Source organism: Dromiciops gliroides, chromosome 4, assembly GCF_019393635.1.
Source record: "Dromiciops gliroides isolate mDroGli1 chromosome 4, mDroGli1.pri, whole genome shotgun sequence".
NCBI lineage: Eukaryota > Metazoa > Chordata > Mammalia > Microbiotheria > Microbiotheriidae > Dromiciops > Dromiciops gliroides.
The window spans coordinates 381785819-381810086 of record NC_057864.1 but is presented as its reverse complement, the minus strand read 5'-3'; the positions used below and the strand labels follow the sequence as shown (position 1 = coordinate 381810086).

Below are 24268 nucleotides of genomic sequence, written 5' to 3'. Positions count from 1 at the left end.
GTGATTCCAAAGAGTAAAAACAAAATTGGGATATTTGATTTTGGGGATTGGGATATCTGATTTACTAAAGTAAATATAAGGAGGTAAAGGATTTGTAGCATGTATATGCTACACTATACCTGTTATCCTATTCTACAGATATTTCACATAATCAGAAAAATCACACAGTCATACCTAACCCATACCTAAACAAGGCTATTCTCTATAAAATAAATATCAACAAGTGGGCTTCCAACTTTTATTTAAATATCTCTAGTAGGGGGACTCACTATTTCAAGGCAGGACATTCTACTCTTTCATAGCCATCTCGATATTCCCTAAGGGCTCATCAAATCCAATGGCCTTTTATCAGTTGTCATTTTCAATGACATTTCTGATGCTACTGAGCATCCTGTCCTTGACACCAATTCCTTCTTTATTTGTTATGGTACCAATTTTCTGTTGTTTTTTCCCCTACCATCCCGACTTCTCTGTTTCCTTTGTTGGCTCATCCTCCCTCTCTGACCATCTTCTATGTCTCTTTTCCTTGCGTCCTCTTTCTCCATCTGTCTTCTAATTGTGAGTATATTCTAGGGTTTGGTCCTTGGCTCTCTGTTCTTCCCTTATCTACATTCTTTTTTAGAATGTAAGTTCCTTTTAATTAATGGTATCCTTAGTTCCTAGGACAATGTCAGGCACATAATAAGTGTTTAATAAATGCTTTTCGGGGGCAGCTAGATGGTGCAGTGGTAAAGCAGCGGCCCTGGATTCAGGAGTACCTGAGTTCAAATCTGGCCTCAGACACTTGACACTTACTAGCTGTGTGACCCTGGGCAAGTCACTTAACCCTCATTGCCCTGCAAAAAAACAAAGAAACAAACAAAACAATAATACTTTACTGTTGGTGAATAAATGCTTTTCATTATTATTGTTTATGATGATGATGATTCTTGTGGCTTGTTATCTTCTCTTGCTAGTCTCAACTTCTCACCTAAGCTCCAGTTCTCCATGTACAATTAAATCTTTACTGCGATATCTTACTGTCAATTCAACTTCAATATGTACAAAACTGAACTCATCATCTCGCCCCCACCCCAGGGCATATTCCCTTCCAAACTTCTCTATTTCACTCAGTGGTACTACCATTCTCTTAGCTGCTCAGAGTCAAAACCTCTTTTCTTCCTCTTGTTCTATGTCCAACCATCAAATTATTTCTTTTCTTTTTCTTTGAAACATTCTTCATATCTATCCCCCGCTCTCCAAATTTATTGTCACCAATCTAGCCTAAGCTTTCATTACTCTATACTGCAAAAGCTACCCAACAGTCCTCTTGCCTTTAGACTCTCCCTCACCATAAACCATCTTACACATTCATTATCTAATTAATTAATGAATCAATCAAATATCAATTGTCTACTAGGAGAAGGATACTAGGCTAACTGAAAGAGAATACTAAATTTAGATAAGATGTGGTTTTAATGGAGCTTATGGTCTAGTAAGATAGAAACACAAATCATTTGAAGATACAACAACCAACAAAAAATGCCTTACACAGTTGTACGACAGTTCTATATGATGTTTGAGAGGAACAATAATTACTATTAATAATTACTATTAAATCAGGAATTTAATAAGGGAGGAAGGGAAAGGAGGGCATCTGAGGCAAAGGAAACACTGTTATTAAAGATACAAATGTATAGGTTAAGTTCAGGTGGAATAAGAGAGAGTTAAACAGTTATGTTGGAGCATAGAGTACACAGAAGGGTGTAATATGAAAGATAATGGAAAAGGTAGGCTGGCATGCTTGTTGTGGATTTTTTTTTTTGTGGATTTTGAATGAAAGGCAGAAAGACAAAACTTTGCTTGAAAATCAATAGGGAGCCATTGAAGCTTTTTTTTTTAACCTGGGGAATGAAATAATCATATCTATGTATAAAAAACGTTATTCTGTCAGTGATATGAAAGACAGATGGGATAAAGAAAGTGTAGAAATGAGATGATGTTAGGAATTATTATACTAGGACAAACATGTGGTAATAAGGACCCATAATAGGATGATGATCATAGGAGTAATGAAGACAGATGAAAGATTTCATGTAGAGCTATAATTGACAAGACCTATTAATTATTTAGAACAGCTAGGTGGCACAATGGATAGGGTGCTAGGCCTGAAGTTGGGAAGACTCATCTTCCTGAGTTCCAGTCTGGCCTCAGACACTTGCTAGCAGTGTGACCCTGGGCAAGTCACTTAAACCTGCTTGCCTCAGTTCCTTCATATGTAAATTGAGTGTTGGCTCCATTGATCTATAAGATCCCATCTAGCTCTAAATACAACAATGCCCTCAAATACAGATTATGGACATGAAAACAGTGTAAGTAGAAAAGTCAGAAAATAGAAATAGTGAAATCAGAAGGAAAAAAAAGGTTCAAAAGAAGAGATGATCAGTACACTTTTGGACAAGTTTAGTTTAAGAGGCCAGTAGGATAACTAACCATACAGAGGTATCCTGTAGGCAACTGGAATTCAAAGGCTAGAGCTCAGAAGAGAGGTCAGGGAACCAAAGGTCACAATAAGAGCAAATAGTAGGTTTAGTGTAGGTGAAAGAGTGGGAGAGGTGGAAGGATGGGAGGCTGTGGTAGGACACTGGAATTCCAAAGTTCCGGGTCTGGTAGGTGGTGCTATTCTGAGAGATGGTAAGGTTTAATGTGTCACCATACTGAAATATGGCTGAAAGTAGATGGAGGAGGGTGATGGAGTTGAAGAGGATGAGAAAGGTAATAGATATAGTAAACTAATAGGTATTATCAAGGAAATAGATATAGTAGACTAATAGTGAAGTCTCTGAGCACAATGGCATTATGGGGAAGTGGAGAAAATGCTAGATATTGAATAGGAGGACCTGAGTTTGAATCTCATCTCTGCCATTTTCTACCTTTGTGACTTTGGGCAAGTCACTTAAACCCCATGGACCTCAGTTCATTGACTTTAAAATACAAGAGTTCTATGAGGTGTTTCTTAAGGCTTCTTATAGCTCTAAATCTATGTTCCTATGAAAGGGGCCAGTGTGGGAAGGAAGACTACAAGCCAGGTATTAAAATCATTTAGAAAATTGGTAATGTAGCATTGAGGTCAATGGATGACAACAACGGGCCTGAGCAAAGGATGGATTAAATGAGTTGCACGAACTTCAAAAAAAAAGGAAAGGTCTATGAAGGAATGGTAGTAGAGGAATTCTGTAAATGGTAGTGGAAAGCAATGTGTATTCCCCTTCCTACTTCTGCCACTGTGAGACAGGGGGAATGGAAGAAGGAGCTACTTCCAGTGAAGGGACATAAAGAGTGGGGTGTTCTCAGAGGAGATCTAGGTTTTGGTTAATGAGAAAGTTCAAAGAATGGCTGGTTGACAAATCTGAGAATATAGGGATACTTGTTGACAAAGAACAGAAGTTCTAGGGGGCACAGTGAAATAGGCCAGGTGAGGGAGGCAAAACTGTAAGACTGTATCTGAGAAGAAGTAGGAGGGTTAGAATATGGATAAGGATTTGAGAGGAAAAAGGATGGACACATAATGCTACTCACACCTAAAGTGGAGAGACTAGATGATAGGGATTGGGGAACTATTGCAATAGAAGTAGCTAGGTATGGTATGCTCCCTCAGCAGAATTAAACAGGCAGAGCACTTACAGACTAAACCTAGCCCAGAATTCAGAATAAAATATGAAATACTAGCATTTTGGACTGTCTCTTTATTATTCATTCATTCATTCATGTATCTATCTATCTATCTATTTGTTTGTTTTGTGGGGCAATGAGGGTTAAGTGACTTGCCCAGGGTCACACAGCTAGTAAGTGTCAACTGTCTGAGGCTGGATTTGAATTCAGGTCCTCCTGAATCTAGGGCTGGTGCTTTATCCACTGTGCCACTTAGCTGCCCCCAGCAGTCTCTTTAAACCTTCATTCTTAGGTGTGCCATTGCTTCTCAGCTTTTCCTCAACAGTGGAAGTAGACTTTCACTAACTTCGAGACAAGAAGATAGGAAAGCTGAGACAGGCTCAAAGCATTGGCTCTGGAACCAGAGACACTGAGTTCAGATCTTGCCTCTGACATTTCCTCTATGTGTGATCCTGGGTAAATCATTTGATCTCCCTTGGTTTCAGTTTCCTCATCTGTAAAATGAGGGACTTCTGAAGTTTTCTTCCAACTTTAGAACCAATATCCTCTGACTATGTAAGATGTAGGATCTTCTCCAAAGTTTCATCCACCAATTGAATATTTCTAAAATACTAATCTCCTTCTCAAAAGCCTTCAATGAGTCTCTTTTGCTTATAAGATAAAATCCAAAATTCTCATTACAGCATTCAAGACTCTTCATAACCTAGCCTGTTTTGTCACATCACTTCCCCAATATCCACTTCCTGTTTCAGTCAGATTGATCTTGTGGCTGTTATTGGCTTGGAATACACTGCTACATCCCATCAGATTATCCAAATGCAGGATGACCCAATTGACCACTGAGTTCCATTTCATATGTGGAAATTAGAATATATGTGTCCATTGAAACCTCAAAACAGGTCCTGTAGTTGGTGAAAAGAAGCCTGCATTAGCCCTCAGTCATGAGAAACTGTGGAGGAGAAAGGGAAAGAAAGTCCTAAGTGGCAGCAATGGGGAAGGCAGGGGAATTCCTGTGGCCATTAGGTCACCCAGATAGAATTATTGCTTTTCATTGTGAGTATCAGTATGTCATAGACTTAATAGGAAAGTGAGGCAGTTAGAAGCTATCTCTATCATTCTTCTGTCAAGATCCAGGACTAGGCATACTAGCCCTCCTTAATCATGGCTTTCCTCACCACTGCAGTTTATATTCATTTCTCTTTTTCTGAATTTCTTTAGCATTTCTTACCATTCCTTCACAGCACTTAATCATCCAGTGTTTGGTATTGTTTGCGTATGTTGTTTCTCTGATTAGATAGTAAATTTCTTGAGTACAGGGGCAACATCTTATAGATAATAAAATATACCCCACATTATCTAGCAAAGCACTATGCAAAATTATATGTTTAATCAATTCTTGTTGGATGAATGCATGAAAGAATTCTATAAATGAACCAATGGAACAATTGTTGCCAGCAGTAATACCTTAAGAATGGAGCCTGGTGAGAATCCTCAGGTGCTGAATACAGCAAATACAATAGAAACCTACTCTGAGCATATTATTGTAGGTCCTGGGGGAAAATAAAGTTAGATAAGACATAATCCTTGCCTTCATAAACTCTACTCTCTACTAGAAAGGTAAGACACAAAGACAGATAACTAAAATCCATTATCTTATATTAGGCATTAGGGATATACAAAATATAGATGATACCTGCCACTGCACTCACTGAGTTTATAGTTTAGAATGATATAGAAATTCTAGTCAGGCTGGACTAGAAAATAGGTAAAATTGGAATAATAATGAAGGGCAGGACAGAACTCTCAGGGAGGCATAAAGGGCACTTTAAAAATTATTCTTGTTTAAAATTTTTGTTATTATTAACTTGACAAATATCAACTGTCAACTCCATAAACAAAAGAAAAAGAAATTGGTTCATAAAACCACGTGCTTTTGTTCATTTTTAAAACATACATTAAATTTAATATGGTAGTTCCAATACTACTATCCTTGTCTGTGTACCCTTTTCAATATCAGAAGGGCACCTCATATACACACAATACACACATGTACACACACATACATTACACATATAAACATATATACATAAGATACATATACACATATATACATGCATAAAAGAAAATACTGTGCTCTATGAAATCTAGGGCTTTATTTTATAATAAATCAAGTTTCTCCCTCCTCCCATGCTTTGATCTTGCACCTCATCCTATTGGCATGGAGGTGACCCTGGGTTCTCAAAGATGATGCGAGCAGAAAGCAATCACTGACAGGTTTTAACAAGCTGGAAAGGATTTGAGTGTGAGCCTGGTGACAGACTGTCATCCAAGGACAAACCTAGCTGAATGGACAAAGGCTCATTCCCAGAAGGTAGGTCATTAAGTGATGGCTTTTTTGGTCATGAAGCTGTCTGTCAGGGGATGAAGGGGTTCTAATTTGAATCCATAGAGGCAGTACCCCAGTATACTGATGAAATAGCTCCTTGAAATATTAAACAAAATCAATTTCTGTGTGTTACAATTAATACTCAAAACTTGTTTTGCAGAATAACACACCATTGTAGGCATACAACCCGTGTTCATACTTTCATCAGTGTTAGGAGAGGGAGCTCCTTCCTGGTCATGTTCAAACCTTCTATAGGATACAAAAATGTCTTGTTCCACTCTGCTGTAATGCTCCCTGCTAATGAAACACACATATCTTTTACCTTGGCCCTAGGAACTCAAAGTTAGTTCATTGGTGCAACAGGAATTTGAAGTCTGATATTTTGGGGCAGATGGGGGCCATGTGCCATCTTTCAAATTGAGTCTCTTATTACATGAGGGTTTTGATTGGACAATCTCTAAGGATACTTCCAGCTCTATGATGTATAAATTCAGTGCCCTCAATTCTAAATCTCCCAGACAATAATGTACATGAGATTCCTGTCAACTCTCATTTTGCCACCAAGGCTCTCCATAGTTTTACTTCCTATGGGGGTGGGGAAGGGAAGAAGGTTTCTACTTCAAGACACCTAACTAGGGAAACTCTAGGCACACCTAATAATGAAACTAAAGAATTCAGTTAATCAATGATTTGCAGTTGAATCACTAGTCCCAGAGAATGAAAAGCATTTTGAGTTAATGGGGTTTTATTTAAGGAGCAACTTAATAGAAAAGGATATATGTGCATATACTATGTGATCGACATTTGAAGTCTACTTATACAAAGCAAATGGAGGCAATGAGGGTGAGGATTTCTACCTTTTTTTTTTTTAAAGACAGGATTTTTTTTTTCCCTCTTAAAGTTGGAGACAACAAAAACCTCCTGGATCATTGTTTTCCATCTTTGAAGTTGTTGAGGTTCAGTTGTACTCTTCTCCAAAGTCATGAAGTGAGCTGTAATAATGAAAGGCATCCCAGTCCCACGGTTGGGAGAGTATTATGGCAATCTCCAATTGACAGCTCTGAACAATACATTGGTTTTTAACTGCTAGCCCTTCCCTTCCCTTTATTCCTCAATAAAAATATAATTCAGAATTTAAAATGAGGAATCTATGCATTGACTTGTACTTCTAGCTTTCTTGAGTAAGAAGTGTAAAGAGCACCTTCTCTGTTTTAATAGTACTTTGAGGACCGCATTTACCCTTTGCATATTCAAAATTAGCTTCCTAGACTGAAGAAAGTGGATTTCAATCAAAAACAATTTGTTAAGTGTATCTCTTTTGTGTGTGAGAACTAAACACAGCTGAATGCTGAATGATTTGGTTACTTATCTGCCTTAGCTGTAGCAAATAAAAAGCTGTTTTATGATATAAGTATTCTCCTGAATTCCTTTAAATTCTATGTTGATAAGTAAAGAGATACTATTGTTACCGTATAAATTCAGAAGCATATACAATAGAATCATAAGACTGGAAAAGACTTGAAGAAGTCATCTAAGATCCACCTTCAGGTAGCACCTTTCTTATTTCATCCCAGACAAATAGTATCTATTTTTAAAGACCTCTGGAGAGAGAGATTCCTTAACCTCCCTTAGCAAATTATTTCAATGTTTAACAACAATTGCTGCGAAGGAGTTGGTGGTGGTGGTGGAATATATCTATGTATGTATGTGTTTGAGAAGGGGGGAGAGAAGAACAGAGAGTGAGAGTGATCATCTTATTTCCTACCTTACCTCTGACTCCCATATACTTCCCTGTAATTAGTGAACTTGCCATTTTACCTTCTCCTTTGCAGTTCTCTATTATAAAACAAAACCAGAACCTGAAATCAATGCCCCCTTCAAAATAAAAGCAAAACATTTGGGTTGGAAATGCCTGTTTATATAACATATGCCACAGTTCTTAGTGGTTTGTGTACATGGGTATAGGTACACATGATTGTCTTCATTTCTGTGTGTATGCAGACATACACATATAGGCCTTTCAGTATGTTTATGTGTGTGGTCAGAACACATGTAAATGTATTAACCCACATTAAATTTTGGCAGTCCTAATCATTTTGTGAAGTTATTTGTGAAACTGAGGGGGTACCCATAAATTGGGGAATGGCTGAACAAATTATGGCATTTAAATATAATGGAAATTATTGTTCCATAAAAAATGATGAAAGAGATAGCTTCAGAGAAACCTGGGAAGACATATGAATTGGCAAAAAGAGAAGTGAGCAGGGGGCAGCTAGGTGGCGCAGTAGGATAAAGCATTTGCCCGGGATTCAGGAGGCCCTGAGTTCAAATTTGGCCTTAGACTCTTGACACTCACTAGTTGTGTGACCCTGGGCAAGTCACTTAACCCTCATTGCCCCATACAAAAACAAAACAAACCAAAAAAAGAGAAGTGAGAGGAATGAGAACAGTTTATACAATAACAAAAACATGATAAAGACAAACAACATCAGAAAATAGTAATTTTGATCAATGAATGCAGTGACCACCCATGATTCTAGAAGACAAATGATGATGCTACCCATTCCCTGACACATATGTGACAAATTTAATTTGCAGAATGAGACATACATTTTCAGATATAGTCAATGTGGGAATTTGTTTCTATGCCTATTTGTTATAAGGATTTTGTTTTGATTTCCTTCCTCCCTTCCTTCCTTCCATGGAGGGTAAGGAGAGAAAATAAATGCTTGCTAAATTAAAAAAACACTTTTAAGCCTGTTTTAATCTTTTTGAAATTCCTCAGAATGTCCTTCAAATTTTCACATCCTCCTTAAGTCATGGAGGGAGCTCAAAACTAGGCATAGTACTCCAATAAAAGTTTGGTCAGTACTGGGAAAAATTTGCAGATTAATTTGCCATTATGTTTAAGCATTATCTTATGAATCTTACTGACACACTAGCATGGACAAATCATATTTTAGGCTTATGATGTCAGTGGCATCAGGAAATCTTTGTTGCTGCTAAAATCTCCTCATTCTGGAGCCACAGTACCTAAATAATCCACTATTAGAGATGAATTCTTTTGGGTTTTCTTCTACAGATGTCTTTTAAAATGTAAATATTAAGTTGTTTTGGTTTTTTTTTGTTTTTTGGTGAGGCAATTGGGGTTAAGTGACTTGCCCAGGGTCACACAGCTAGTAAGTATTAAGTGTCTGAGGCCGGATTTGAACTCAGGTCCTCCTGACTCCAGGGCTGGTGCTCTATCCACTGTGCCACCTAGCTGCCCCTAAATATTAAGTTTTTAAAAAGTGGGTCTGCAATGAAAGACCTTGGATTTGAATCCCTGCTCCTGTGTCATCTTGGGTAAATTACTCACTTTCTTTGGGACTTAATTTATCTGTTAGTAAAATGAAGTAAAATGGGCTAAATGACATCTAATATCCTTTCCAGTTCTAAATCTTAGAATCTCAGATTCAGAGCTGAAAGGGACCTCTGAGCTTACTTGCTGTCATTCAGTCATTTTGAATTATGTATGACTCTTTGTGACCCTGTTCAGGGTTTTCTTGACAAAGATACCAGAGTGGTTTGCATTCCCTTCTCCAGATCATTTTACAGATGAGGAAACCAAGGCAAACAGGGTTGAACAACTTGTCCAGGGTCACACAGATAGTAAGTGTCTGAGACTGGATTTGAACTCAGGAAGATGAGTCTTTCTGACTTCAGACCTGGCACTTTATCCACTGTTCCACCTAGGTGATTTAACCCAGGCAATAGCAGAGAAGTAATCCTTTCTCCCACATATCTAAGAAGTAATCAGGGAGCTTTTAGTTGAAGGTCTCACTTAGGGGAGGCTACCTTTGAATGTAGTCTCTTTCATTTTTTAGTACCTCTAAGGAAGTTTTTGTTGTTGTTGTTGTTACATTCAGCCTAAGTTACTCTTTTTGCAGCATCTACCCTTGCTTCTAGATCTGGATGGAACCAAGCAGAACAAGTCTAGTCTCTTTTTCTTGTCACAGTCTTTCAAATCCTTGAAGATAGATATCATCTCCTCATGCATCAACCCTCTCTCCCTCAACCCCACTACAAGTCTTCTTCACCTGGTTAAATGTTTCTATTCTTTCCTCTTATTTTGTATGACATGCTTTCCTTACCATCATAATTAATTTCCTTTAAATGACCTCCTATAATTAGAAATGTCCTCCCTCAAACATGGTCAACAAACAATGAATACAATAAATACTTCTAATCTTGAAGGACCAAAATTAGGTCACTCCTACTTGACACTGTACTACCCAAGTCTGAGTTAGCTTTTTTGACTATCTAGTCACACTACTGATTCATATTTCGCTTATGGTCTACTAAAACCCTCCTGAGTTTCTTATAAGAAATTCTGCTTAGTCATACCTTCCTCATCTTGTACCTATATAATTGATTTTTTGAACCTCTTACACATATCCTTATTAAATTTCATCTTATTAGATTTCATGTTGATACTAATTAGTTCTAATTTCCACTAAGATGTCAGTGGTTCACAGGAAAGGGACTAAAGGGGAAAGTTGAGTATGTATCTCTGCGAGGGTTTTGGGAAAACTGAAAAGGGGCAAAAGAAGAAAATTCAAGATCACTCAAAAATGGATTTCATCCATTTCAGTTTTGCTTAGGATTGGCCCTACTGACATATTTTCAGCTTGGTCTGTTATGATACATATAATTTTCATCTTTACTCACAGAATCACATAATTTCGGAGTTAGGAGAAACCTCAGTGATAATCTAATCCAACCTATACCTAGATAAGAATACCTAAATGTCTAAAAATACCTAATGTGTGGTCATCTAGCCTTCTTAGAAGACTTCCAATGAGGGGAAATTTGCACTTCTGAATAATTCATATTTTGAAAGGAAGATTTTTTTTTTCTGATATCCTCTTTGCAACTTTTAGTCCTTACTCCTAGGTCTGCCCCAAGGGGACAACAGAACAAGTCTGCTCTCTCTTCCCATTAATAATCCTTCACTTTGTTGTTGTTGATTATCCTTCATTTTTGAAGACCACGACAAATGTCATGACTTGCATTGAAATCCTTCACATACGTGAAGAGAACTGACTGACCCATCCCCTTGACTCTCCTTTTCTCCAGTCTAAATATCCCCTGGTTCCTTAGCACAAGGCTATTTAAACTGTGGGTTTAAACTGTGACCCCATATGAGTCAAGTATCTGAATGGGGGGGGTTGTGAAAAATTCGGCAACAGCAAAAGTTTATGTATACCTATTTTATATACCTATAAATCTGGCATCATATAACATTTCTCAGGCAAAAAAGAGTTGTGAGTGGAAAAAGTTTAAGAATCCCTGCCTTAGCAAACAATTATTCTCTATTTTATAGTTGTGACCTTTTAAAAAATATATACAGGGGGCAGCTAGGTGGTGCAGTGGATAAAGCACCAGCCCTGAATTCAGGAGGACCTGAGTTCAAATCCGACCTCAGACACTTGACACTTACTAGCTGTATGACCCTGGGTAAGTCACTTAACCCTCATTGCCCCACAATACATATATATATATATATACACTCTCCCCTAAGTAATATCATTTTAAGTGTTTCTTACTATTTCTCACACTCACCAAGAATTTCTACATTGTGTAAAGTCTGCACCACATAATCAGCACCTAAATTCTACCTTTTATTGTCTACTGTTGTATCCTACATATTAATGTATAGTTATCCCTTCCACATCAAGATTTTCCCCATTGAGGTTTTAATATATCTCAGGTCAGCATCAGAAATTAAATGGGAATTTTTGGGGAGTTTTGCGGAAGCTTCAGATGACACAGAAAAAGTTTAGAAACTCAGAAGTACATAAAGTATATGTATAGTATTTTATAATATCAACCCAGATTTTACAATCAGGTACTGTAAACACCCCATAATAGAAAAAGAAAACATTCACACTTCTTCTCTGGTACAAAGGGAGGACCAAAAAATGTTATGTGGATTTTCCAGATCACATGTGATGCTGTACCCCTAACCCCCTGTGATGTGGAAGGGATATCTATATTCCAAATTAGATTATAAACTCATGGAGGGCAGTTGCAGGATCTTGCTTTTTTGTATTCCCCACAACTCTGAGAACTGTGCTGGGCACAGTTACTCCATAAATTCTTAATGATTGATCAGTTTTAAAATTCAGTTCTATGTCTCTCAGCTTCATGTCATCTGAAGGTGAGAAGAGTTGGAATTGTGGTTGGTGTTCAGAGAGCCGATCAGTTCATCAGAAAAAGCTTGTAATGGATAAAGCACAGATCTAAGAGTTAGAAGAAGACCTAAAGTCTAACACCTCCTCACTGTGTGACGCTCTGACTGTCCACTTCCTTATCTATGAAATGAGAATGGTAATTCTTATACAACCTATCCCAAGGGGTTGTCTTAAAAGCAGGAGTTATTGTTTTAGACAAGTTACATTATTCTATAAAAATATAGAACTGGAAAACGTAGTGATAGATCCCATAAAGAAACACACACTGAAAAGTGGTGATATTTTGCACTACAAACAAAGAAAATGTGTTTGCCTTGAGCTAAAGGAAACATCAAACTAGAAACTTATCTCCATAGTTCATTTGGTCCTTAGCTGTTTCACTAAGCCTGCCAGTTGAGATTTTTTGGCATCCAAATACCAACTACTTGACACTGAACTAACATCACCAGCGCATTTCATAGAGGCCAGACACCAGATGGTAATAATAACATTCGGTCATTAGAAGTCTAAATCACAAAGCTAGAGGTGAACTGTTTAGCTAATCTCTAAAACGACATAATTCATTCTTGAATCAGAACCAATTAGTTAAAATATGAAGCATAATTATATTAGCTATTTTAAATTCACTCATATTTAGCTGGTTTTCACATAGGCTCTTTTTCACAGAGGCATTTATATTAGGAGCTAAATGTAAGTTGTGAAATGATCCGAACAAATCACAGTTGAGGGTAAATCAAAACTTTTCATCAAGTGCTAATATCAGTTTAAAGATTATATGTTTTAGTTATATGATGGAATGATGCATTATTCAAAATAATTTGAAGCAGAAAACCACAGGAAACTTTCTAGGTAGGTTTAATAAGCTTTGACCACACTTATGGGACTTTGGTCTCTACTTTTATTGTTAATGAAATGATGAAAATGCACAAATATTCAAGCTTCCAAAAAAAAGAGAAGGTAGCAATAAATGAATCCATTCTTTTCTTAGAATACTAATTTAAAAAAACTTTATGATTAGCATGGCAATGTCTATACATTATAAAATCTAAAGGAACCCTTGTGTTTTTCTCACTTGGATGACAGTTGGTTTATTATTTCAGCTAATGCTTCCAATTTTCAAGTGGATCAGCTCAGTCTTGAAGTACTTTCACAGTCTATAATTTTGTATACTATGACACTGGCACCTGTAAAAAGAAAAGATACTTTAGTTCGCTCTAATGCTGAATATTTTCAAGCTATCTTCCCACTTACCAATTGGATGAGTCATAGAATTTTATACCTGGGAAGGACCTTACATGTTGTTGTTTGTCCTTCATTCTCGAAGAAGACCATGACATCGATTGGGGTGATATCATGACTTGCTGTGAATTACATTTAAGTGAGGGTAGCTAGGTGGCGCAGTGGATAGAGCACTGGCCCTGGATTCAGGAGGACCTGAATTCAAATCTGGCCTCAGACTTAATACTTACTAGCTGTGTGACCCTGGGCAAGTCACTTAACCCTAATTGCCTCACCAAAAAAAAAACCAATTTAAGTGAGGGAGGGCTGTGCAGGGTCACCAACCTTATTCTCTTCTCCAGAGCCATCTGGGTCTAGTAGCAAGATGTACGTCGGGATGACCGGAGATGGCCCTAGATGTTTTAAGGCAATTGTAATTAAGTGACTTGCCCAGGGTGACATAGCTAATAAGTGTCTGAAGTGAGATTTGAACCCAAGTCCTCCTGACTCCAGGGCCAGTGCTTTATCCACTGCATCACCTAGCTACCCCAGACCTTAGTGATCACTGAGTCCAATCCACTCATTTTACAGATTGGGAAACAGAATTATAGAAAATTCACGTGATTAATCCTAGATTGCCCAATAAATGTCAGACCTAGGACTAGAACCCAAATCACCTAATTCCCAGTGAAAGGCTTTTTCACTATACCATAATGCCTCTTTATAATACAAATAGCTGCATCTTGACTTTTGACCTTGTTAAACTAATATGATGTAGTTGGAAGACCAGAGAGATTGAAATCAAGAAGGCAATGTAGTATAAGTAGAAAGAGTTTAGAGTCTAAAGACCAGGATTTGAATACTGGCTTTGCAACTTATAGCCTATATGATCTTGGTCAAATCACTGAATTTTTTTTTTCTGTCTTGATTTCTTCATCTGTAAAATGAAGAACTTAGACTAGACAATGCTAAGGTACCTTGCAGCATTCTGTGATCCTATCAGTCTATCTCCCAGGCTGCTATTACGACTAACTACCCCACTACCTGTATGATCTAAGTTCCCTGTGACTCAATTTCCTCACCTGCAAAATGAGAGGGTTGGAACAAATGGTCTCCAAGGACCATTTTGTCTGAAAGAAACACTATAGTCTGATATCCTGTTTTCAGAACAACAAAGGTGCTTAAGAAAGAAAAAAATAAGGACAGCTAGGTGGTGCAGTGGATAAAGCACCAGCCCTGGATTCAGGAGTACCTGAGTTCAAATACAGCCTCAGACACTTGACACTTACTGGCTGTGTGACCCTGGGCAAGTCACTTAACCCCCATTGCCCCGCAAAAAAACCAAACCAAACCAAACCAAAAAAAGCAATAACCTTGCTTAGGATGATGAAGCAATGCTAAGAAGCAAAATCATAAAGTAGAATATTAATGAAACTTTGTTTATGTCTAAGTATAATGCTGGACATCTGGATAACTGGAAATCTAAAAAAAAAAACCCAACCCTTCATGTTTCCAAAAATCCAGATGTTTTGATCATATAAAAACCAATTTTAAATGATTTTTTTTCATCTTTTTTTTGGGAATATTATATAGGCATATTATTGTAGGTATAATTTTCCAAGGGGGATATAAATCTAAAGCTTATAGTGTCATAGGATTTTAAGTTCTGAGCAATCTTAGAGACCATTCAGTCCACCTTTTAATTTTTTTTTTTTAGTGAGTCAATTGGAGTTAAGTGACTTGCCCAAGGTCACACAGCTAGTAAGTGTTAAGTGTCTGAGGCCGGATTTGAACTCAGGTCCTCCTGACTCCAGGGTCAGTGCTCTATCCACTGCACCACCTAGCTGCCCCCACCTTTTAATTTTACAGGTGAAGAAACCTGAATAGCACCATTTGCAACCATGTTAGTTCTGATAGGGATGACTAGTTGTTTTCCTTCAGCCGCTGTTCATCATTCCCTTGCTAAATCTTGCTCGAACAAGAGATTCTTCTATTGCTCTTCTATGACGTTTAGTAGTACAGTGTGAAGAGTACTGAACTAGGAATTGGGAGATCTGGATCTTGACTTTTTGCTGGTTAGATGTGTGACCTCTTCCAATTTGTACATCAGTTCCTCCTCTGTAAAATGAGGGCTTGGACTATCTCTAAGCTTTCACCTCGCTTTCAATTTTAAAAATTTCTATTCAGGGGGCAGCTAGGTGGAGCAGTGGATAAAGCACTAGTCCTGGATTCAGGAGGACCTGAGTTCAAATCTGACCTCAGACATTTGACACTTAATAGCTGTGTGACCCTGGGCAAGTCACTTAACCCTTATTGCCCCACTAAAAAAAAAAAGCATCAATTAAAAATTTCTATTCAGCTTCTACTTCTAACAAACACCAAATGGTGGACAACGCCGGTGCTGCAGGAGGAGCTGGAGGCCCCAGGGGCCCTGGAGTCAGAGGCTGAGGGGGCTTCCGAGGTGACTTTGACAGTGGGGGCCAAGGTCAAGGTCAAGGCCTGAAGCCAAGGACCCGAGGAGGAAAGGCCAAGGATAAGGAGTGGGTTCCTGTCACCAAGCTGGCCTGCCTAGTAAAGGACATGAAGATCAAGTCTTTGGAGGAGATCTATCTTTTCTCACTTCCTATTAAGGAATCTGAGATCATTGATTTCTTCCTGGGGTCTTCATTGAAGGATGAGGTTCTGAAGATCACACCTGTTGAGAAACAAACTAGAGCTGGACAACGTAGCAGGTTCAAGGCTTTTGTGGTTGTTGGTGACTACTATGGCCATGTTGGCTTGGGTGTCACGTGCTCCAAGGAAGTAGCCACAGTTTTTCGTGGTGTTATCATTGTGGCCAAGCTGTCCATTGTTCCTGTGAGACGTGGCTACTAGGGGAATAAGATTGGCAAGCCTCACACAGTGCCCTGCAAGGTCACTGGGCACTGTGGATTGGCTTTGGTGCACCTGATCTCTGCCCCTCAAGGTACTGGCATTGTCTCAGCTCCTGTGCCTAAGAAGCTCCTGATGATGGCTGGAATTGATGACTACTACACTTCTGCAAGGGGCTGTACTGCCACTCTGGGCAACTTTGCTAAAGCTACCTTTGATGCCATCTCCAAAACATACAGCTACCTAACCCCAGACCTGTGGAAGGAGACAGTGTTTACTAAGTCTCCCTATCAGGAATTCACGGACCATCTTGTGAAGACTCACACTTGGGTGTCTGTCCAGAGGATCCAGGCAGCTGCTGTAGCAACCACATAAGATTTAAAAAAAAAAAATAAATAATGAATAAACTGAACTATGCCTGCTTAAAAAAAATTAAATAAAAAAATTTAAAAAAATTCTATTCCTCATCCAGGGGGTGGCTGTGTTTCAACAGTGGGATGATGGGGTTTTGGGTAGGAATTTGTACATTTTGTTAATAAAGTGTTTGAGAACAAAAAGAGATTTATGAGCTTTAAAATATACTAATGTATATATTTAATCAAATGGCATTGAGTACAAAAGAGAAGATAAAATATGCTTGAGATTTTAGGAAATAAATCATTCACACTCTAGTTATAAAACTTTGCTGTTGTTATTGCTTCTATTTTTGGCAAACTATTGCTGTGCAATGAGAAAAATCTAAGAAGTGGATTGAATACTAAATGTAAAGAAAATTTGGGAGTTGTTTCATTAAAAAAGAGACATGACCTCTGCTTGTTAGCATCTCCTAAGAAGGAAAAGGTGTGCTTTCAAGAATCCAAAAGACTATTATTTTTACTCATCTGATTTTGATAATAAAATGCATGTTCTGAGACAAGCTGGGGGCGGTACTCTAGGGGTTCATTTATCTTAAATTAGAAGTGCATTTAATGGGTTGGCAGGGTTTGTAGGCAGCATTGTGTATTTCCCAGCTCACTCTAATTAGCCATGAAAAAATCTGAAGAAAAGAGTTGCATTACCCAAATCTTCTTTAGGATTTGGTACCTTAAAAACTATTTTCCTTCTGAAATTTTCAATATATATAATTATGCTTTCAGAAAACCCTGTCCCTTGGAATTCTTTCCTAGATGATATGTCACACAGTTGCAAGTCATATCAAACAGCAAATAGTCTTGTAATGAGATATTTGCTTCTGAGGAAAAGCTAAAGTAACTTGTGGTTTGGGTTTAGTTTTTTTTTTTTTAAATCCTGACATTGTTTTAAATAACTACAACAGAACAAAGAATGCTCACCCCTTTTAACCCAGTATTTGTCCTTTTCTGGGCAAATTACCAGACTCATAAACTAGGTTTTCTCTATGGACTGTGTGTGTGTGTGTGTGTGCTTGTGTGTATGAGTGTGTGCCAAATTAATAACATCAGCACTCAAGCACTAATTATCTCATCATTATACTCAGGGAGTGTCTATACATGTACATGGCCTTATTTAGCTTTGTGTAGGTGGTGTTTAGGGGAGGTATCCCTAAATGCCTTGGGTAATAAACCTTTGGTTGTGGGAGAACAATAGAAGGTGGGCCAGAAAGATCAATTTCCTCATCTATAAAATGACGGGGTTGAAGTAAATTACCTCTAAGGTCTTTCCCAGTCTGAAATCCTGTATTTCTGTGAGTCCCATGATTCTATGACTCACTGTGGAAGATAAAAGTGATAGACCTGGTAGCATACTTGAGTATGCTCATATCTTGGCCTGCTCATTAATCCAGGACTATTTAAGCCAACAATTGCTCACATACTCACCTGGGAAAATCTTGCAAATCTCAGTAGAGATGCTCAGATTTGTATGCATTCCAGACAGATATGAGACTCTACAAAATGTTGTGGACCAGTTTTTAAGTTTCATGTTCTCCTACTATGAAAACATTATCATCACCACCAAGTAGCATTTATTGAGTGTTTTCTCTCCATAAGACACTATTGAAGTGGGAGTATGAAGAACCTGACTTGGTCCCTGCCCTCCAGGGTAACCTAGTTGGGAAGTATATAGAAAAAGGCAAATAACAGGATAAGGTATAAGCTCTATAGACAATGAATGCTTCAGCACTTGAAGGGGGAGGATGAGTGTTGCCTGAGATAGGTCAAGAGAACATTACCAGGAAAGGGGAAATAGTGGCATGATCTAATAACAAAAAGTAGACCAATTTGGTCATGGGATTATACTCTGAAAGATCCATGACTTTACCAGTGTGGATATTTACACTGATACAAAGTACAACCTCTCTGGTCTTCACGTGCTGCTCTATGTCTGAGGAATTCAACACTTGATGAGTACCTTGTGATGGTGGGCCCCTTCACATACTTAAAATCTTTTCTATTTGGTAAGTTTTAGCTAGTCTTCAAGAACCCAGAGTTACGACTTCATACTACAATGAGGTATTAAAACTAGGACTCTAGTGGGAGATGGAATTATTTAATTCTATATTATATTAAAACATGTTTTATTATATATTACATAATATTATATAATCTACATTATATAAATAGATATAATATAGATAAATAGAAGATATCTATATTATATAAAAACTGAAGCTGCTAGTATGTTATATGTATGTATGCATCAAAATGTGTAAGCATATTTGTAAGGAAAAAACAATATGGCATAATAGACAGAAGGCCAGAAAAGAGTAGAGTAGAAGTAGTAGTAGTAGTAGTAGTAGTAGTAGTAGTAGTAGTAGTAGTAGTAGTAGTAGTAGTAGTAGTAGTAGTAGTGGTAGTAGTAGTAGTAGTAGTGGTAGTAGTAGTGGTGGTGGTGGTGGTGGTGGTGGTGGTGGTGGTAGTAGTAGTAGTAGTAGTAGTAGTAGTAGTAGTAGTAGTAGAAGAAGAAGAAGAAGAAGAAGAAGAAGAAGAAGAAGAAGAAGAAGAAGAAGAAGAAGAAGAAGAAGAAGAATTAGGAGTCAGGAAAACCTGGGTTGAAGTCTAAACTCCAACATATTCTAGCTATGTTATCCATATTCTAGCTATGTTATCACTGGCAAATCACTTGAACTTTCAGTGCCCCTAGTCACTGTGTAAATCACAAATCAATCAGTTAAGGCTTATTAAGTACTTATTTTGTGCCAGGCAATAACAACCCACGGTTGGTGGGTATGACTTCAATAAAGATCCAGCAAAGAAGAGTGAGAAAGAGTGGTCAGGTAAGAGGAGAGCCAGGAGAGAGTAGTGTCCTGAAAATTAACAGTGTAGAGAATATCAAGGAAAAGAAGATGATCAATCATGTCAAAGGTAAAGAAAGATGAGGATTGGGGCAGCTAGGTGGCACAGTATATAGAGCACTGGCCCTGGATTCAGGAGGACCTGAGTTTAAATCTGACTTCAGACACTTGACATGTACTAGCTGTGTGACCCTGGGCAAGTCACTTAACCCCAATTGCCTCACCACAAAAAAAGAAAGAAAGATGAGGATTGAGAAAAGATCATTGGATTTAGCACTTAAGTGGTCCTTAGTAACTTTGAGGAGAGTAATTTCAGTTGAAGGATGAGGTCAGAAGTCATACTCTATAGAGTTAATATGAGAGTGAGATGAAAGAAAGTAGAGGCACCTATTGTAGATGGCCTTCTCAAGGGTTTAGTCATAAAAGATAGGAGACAGATCTGAGATTGATTGGTGGATCAAGTGAGAGTTTCTTGAGTTGAGGGAGATGTGGGTTTGTTTGTAGATTGTAGGGAAGCTGCTAGTAGAATAGGAGAGATTAAAGCTAAGTGAGAAAGTGAGGATGATAGAGGAGGCCAGATGCTGGAAGAGATAGGATGGAATGGGATGGGTCACCTCTGCATTTATAGAGGGGTTTGCCTTGGCAAGGAGAATGACTACCTCAAAAGGTGAGTCAGAAGTGAAAAAGGACATAGGAGCAAAAGGCACAGGAGTGATAGGAGATAAGGAGGAAGGGAGAAGGGAATGATGTGATGGCAAAATCAAAGGTATGATCATTTTTGTAAGGTGGGGTGGAGGAGTAGATCATGGGAAATGAATAGGTTAAGGAAATGAGAGGTCAGAGTGTTTGAGGGAGTATCAGTAAATATGTAGAATTCCCCTAGTATGAGAGCTGAAGTTGGGGAGTGTGAAGCTTAAAATCTAATTGTGATGTCTAAAAATCTAATGTGTGGTTGCCTTAAATTAGAAGCTTATAGCACCAGTCTTTGGATATTAAGAATTTATTGAAGTATATGAGAAGTTAACAAAAGAGAGAGGAAGAACACGTGGGGTTCAGAAAGAAGAAGCCTAGCTAGCCCTGGCTCCTGCAGCTGCCACTGCCACATTCAACCAAAAGAAAGATCCCTGTTCTCCTTGCACAGAAGCTCCCTGCGGGACTGCAAGAAGGGGCGGTCCCCACACACAGCTCCAAGATAATTGGCTGGTAGCATTGATTGACATGACTTACAGGTGGTTCTATGAATAGATGTAACTTCCAGATGCTAGTCACATGCTTTCTTCTCAGGGTGGTGCTGCCCTGGTTCTCACACTGTCTTTGGTGGTGGGGGGGGGAGGGACACCCTAATTCTCACAGGAGAAGAGAAAGATTCTTATTTAGGTACTGAGTTCATTGAAGAAGGAATGGGAGAGTCCTGGTGGTTGATAGACAATAGGTACCAGAATTTTGATTGGATGGTAGATATGGATTGTATGAGCTTCAAAGGAGAAGTTACTGAATGATAATATAGAGCCTGGAAGTTGCAATGGTGAACAAGGAATATTCTAAATCCCCCACCTTGACCCGGTGAGTCAGAGGAATGAGTGAAAGTGCAGTTAATGCTGGAAAGGGTGGCCAAGAAGACAATAGTGTCAGCAAGGAGTCAGGTTTTAGTAAGAGGCAGAAGATAGAAGGAAAGGTAAAAGAAAACAATTTAAGATAAAATTAAGTTTGTTGCCTAAGGTAGATAATTCTAAGAGGCAGAAGTGAGAAGAAATGCATTCCAACCTTGAGGGACAGTATTTCCAAAAGCATGGAGATGGGGGATGAGATGTTACATTGCAAGGAACAGAGTAAACAAGTTTGGTTGGAATGTAAAGTTCAGAATTATGTGATGGTATATGATAAGCCTGGAAAGGTAAGTAAAGTTAGACTGTGAAGGGTTTTAAGTGCTAAATGTAGGAGTCTATATTTTATCCCAAAGGCAATAGAGAGCCCCAAGTGTCTTCTTCTTCTTCTTCTTCTTCTTCTTCTTCTTCTTCTTCTTCTTTTTCTTCTTCTTCTTCTTCTTCTTCTTCTTCTTCTTCTTCTTCTTCTTCTTCTTCTTCTTCTTCTTCTTCTTCTTCTTGCAGGGCAATGGGTGTTAAATGACTTGCCCAGGGTCACACAACTAATAAGTGTCAAGTGTCTGAGGCCGGATTTGAACTCAGGTCCGCCTGAATCCAGGGCCGGTGTTTTATCCACTGTGCCACCTAGCTGCCCCTCCAAGTGTCTTTTAAGCAGGGCATTGACATTTTCAGATATGTGGGACCATCACTTTGGCAGCTGTGTGGAAGATGAACTGGAGAGAGAAAAGTCTGGAACTGGGATGACCAATTGGGAGGTGACTTCAATAGTCTAGGTCACAGGGCCCAAACTAGGATGATTGTGGTATGAAAGGAGAGAAGGGGACAGATGAGAGAGGTATGGTCAACAAGATGTGTGAATGGATTGGATATGAGTGTTGTAAAAGAGTAAGCCTTTGAATGACATTGGAGTGACTGAAGGAATGGCAGTGCCTTCCAGAGAAATAAGGAAGTTAAGAAGAGGGGAGGTTTCGGGGATAAAGATGAGTTCTGTTTCAGACTTGTGAGTTTGAGATACCTATGAGGAATCTACTTGGAAATGTACAATAGTCAGTTGGTGATGAGGACCTAGAATTCTCAAGAGAGAATAGGGCTGGATAAACAGCAGCTCCCCACAATTAAAAAAAATATTTATAGGTCATTGCCTTTGGAAGCAGGTGAGATAAGACACTGAAACTTCAAACTAATTCATTGGGCCTCTATGTCAATTTAAATATAATCAGAAAAGGAACCATCTATGAAGTTGTAACATAAAAGGCAATACTTCAATTTATAGCCAAAGTTTGCAAAAAGCATAGCAACTCATCTATAACATAATTTTGAGTTATAGGTAATTTACATTTTAAGTACTGACTTGCAACTGTGGACATCTATGGACAGAATTTCCCCTTTGGGAGTCTTCTAGACATTTCTCTACCAAAGAACAAGTGTTACGAATATTACTGGGGCAGCTAGGTGGCGCAGTGGATAGAGCACCAGCTCTGGAGTCAGGAGGACCTGAGTTCAAATCCAGCCTCAGACACTTGACACTTATGAGCTGTGTGACCCTAGGCAAGTCACTTAACCCCAATTGCCTCACCAAAAAAAAAAAAAGAATATTACTTCTACATTGATACAATTTATTATATGATACACTAAATAAATAGCTACTTTGTGGCAATCATAAATGCAATCTAGTTGATATAATAGAAGGAGCACTGGATTTGGAGTCAGAGGTTAGATTTGATTCATGTCTTTGCCACTTACTAACTTTGTGGCCTTAAGTAAGTAACTTAGTTTCTCTACTGTCTCAGTTTCCTCATCTATAAAATGAAGGTGTTTACATTAAAAATTTCAATGAAAATGCCAAGATTCATGCTCTAAATTTACAGTCTTAAAATCGAATACTGTGATAATGCAGTAATTTCTCATTTATCACATACTGGGGAACTAGGTGTCCTACATAAGTGAATCTTTCATGTAACTACTGCTTATTTCTTTAAGCAACAAGACTCCTAAAATTTTTTTAACTGTTTTTGATGGATAGCTTTTTAAATTGTATTACACACTTCTCATTTCCTTAAGCAGAATGTAACTAGTTTAATACAACCTTTTCTTGATGATTCAGAGTCATCATTAGGAACATGAATGTTTGTACTGTGCTGTAATACAGTAATACCCTCAGGGGGTTATTACAGAGTTTGGGCCTATTCGTCCTACACTAAATGGCCCCACACTGTTATGTTTTTATACACTAGTTCTCTCTCTTCCCCTTGCAGTTAGCTGTCACTTCTGTGTGACATCCTCTGATGATACACTTTGCTGTGAATCTACCTTTAATCTTTTGCTCTGCCAGGATGGTTGTTTTTTTAAGGAGAAATGTGCATGGACTTTGTGACAGTAATTTGCTGCTCAGTGGTCTTTTCTTCATTCTTTCTCTACATACTGCCTAGAAAATAATTTCCTTGTATATAAAATGGGGGGATAAGGTTAGATGAACTCTGAAGAGCATCCTAGCTCTAGATAGATCTAGAACCCTCTATTCTAGAAGGTTGCTTTTGTTCAACTGAACTCTCGCCTATAAATAAATGGTATATTTCTTTATCCAAGCATAATTAAAGTTCCTAGAGAGGCAGCTAGGTGGCACAGTGGATAAAGCACTGGCCCTGGATTCAGGAGCACCTGAGTTCAAATCTGGCCTCAGACATTTGACACTTACTAGCTGTGTGACCCTGGGTAAGTCACTTAACCCTCATTGTCCTGCAAAAACAAAACAAAACAAAACAAAAAAACCCCTTAAAGTTCCTAGAAAATTACTCATCTGGATTCGTTTTGATAACTCATTTCTTTGAATGCAATGATATTCCATTTTTATAGAATAGACTAGGATCGAAGTAACTAAAAAGATTTTCCTTAAAAATGGAAATTATAAGATAGAATGAAGAAACTCAAAGGGACTTAACAAAACTTCAAAGGTTTTTTCCTCCTTTTATTCTCCATTTCCCTCTTTTCTCTTCCTTTCTCTAGACTGCTTGGCTTAGCAGGAGATTTGGTTAAGAACCAAAAACACAACTTT

General features: G+C 38.2%; 1 pseudogene; it reads left to right on the top strand.

Annotated features, from left to right (window-relative positions):
- The first annotated feature begins 15873 nt into the window (after window positions 1-15873).
- Window positions 15874-16737, top strand: LOC122752791 (annotated as a pseudogene).
- The last annotated feature ends 7531 nt before the right edge of the window (window positions 16738-24268 follow it).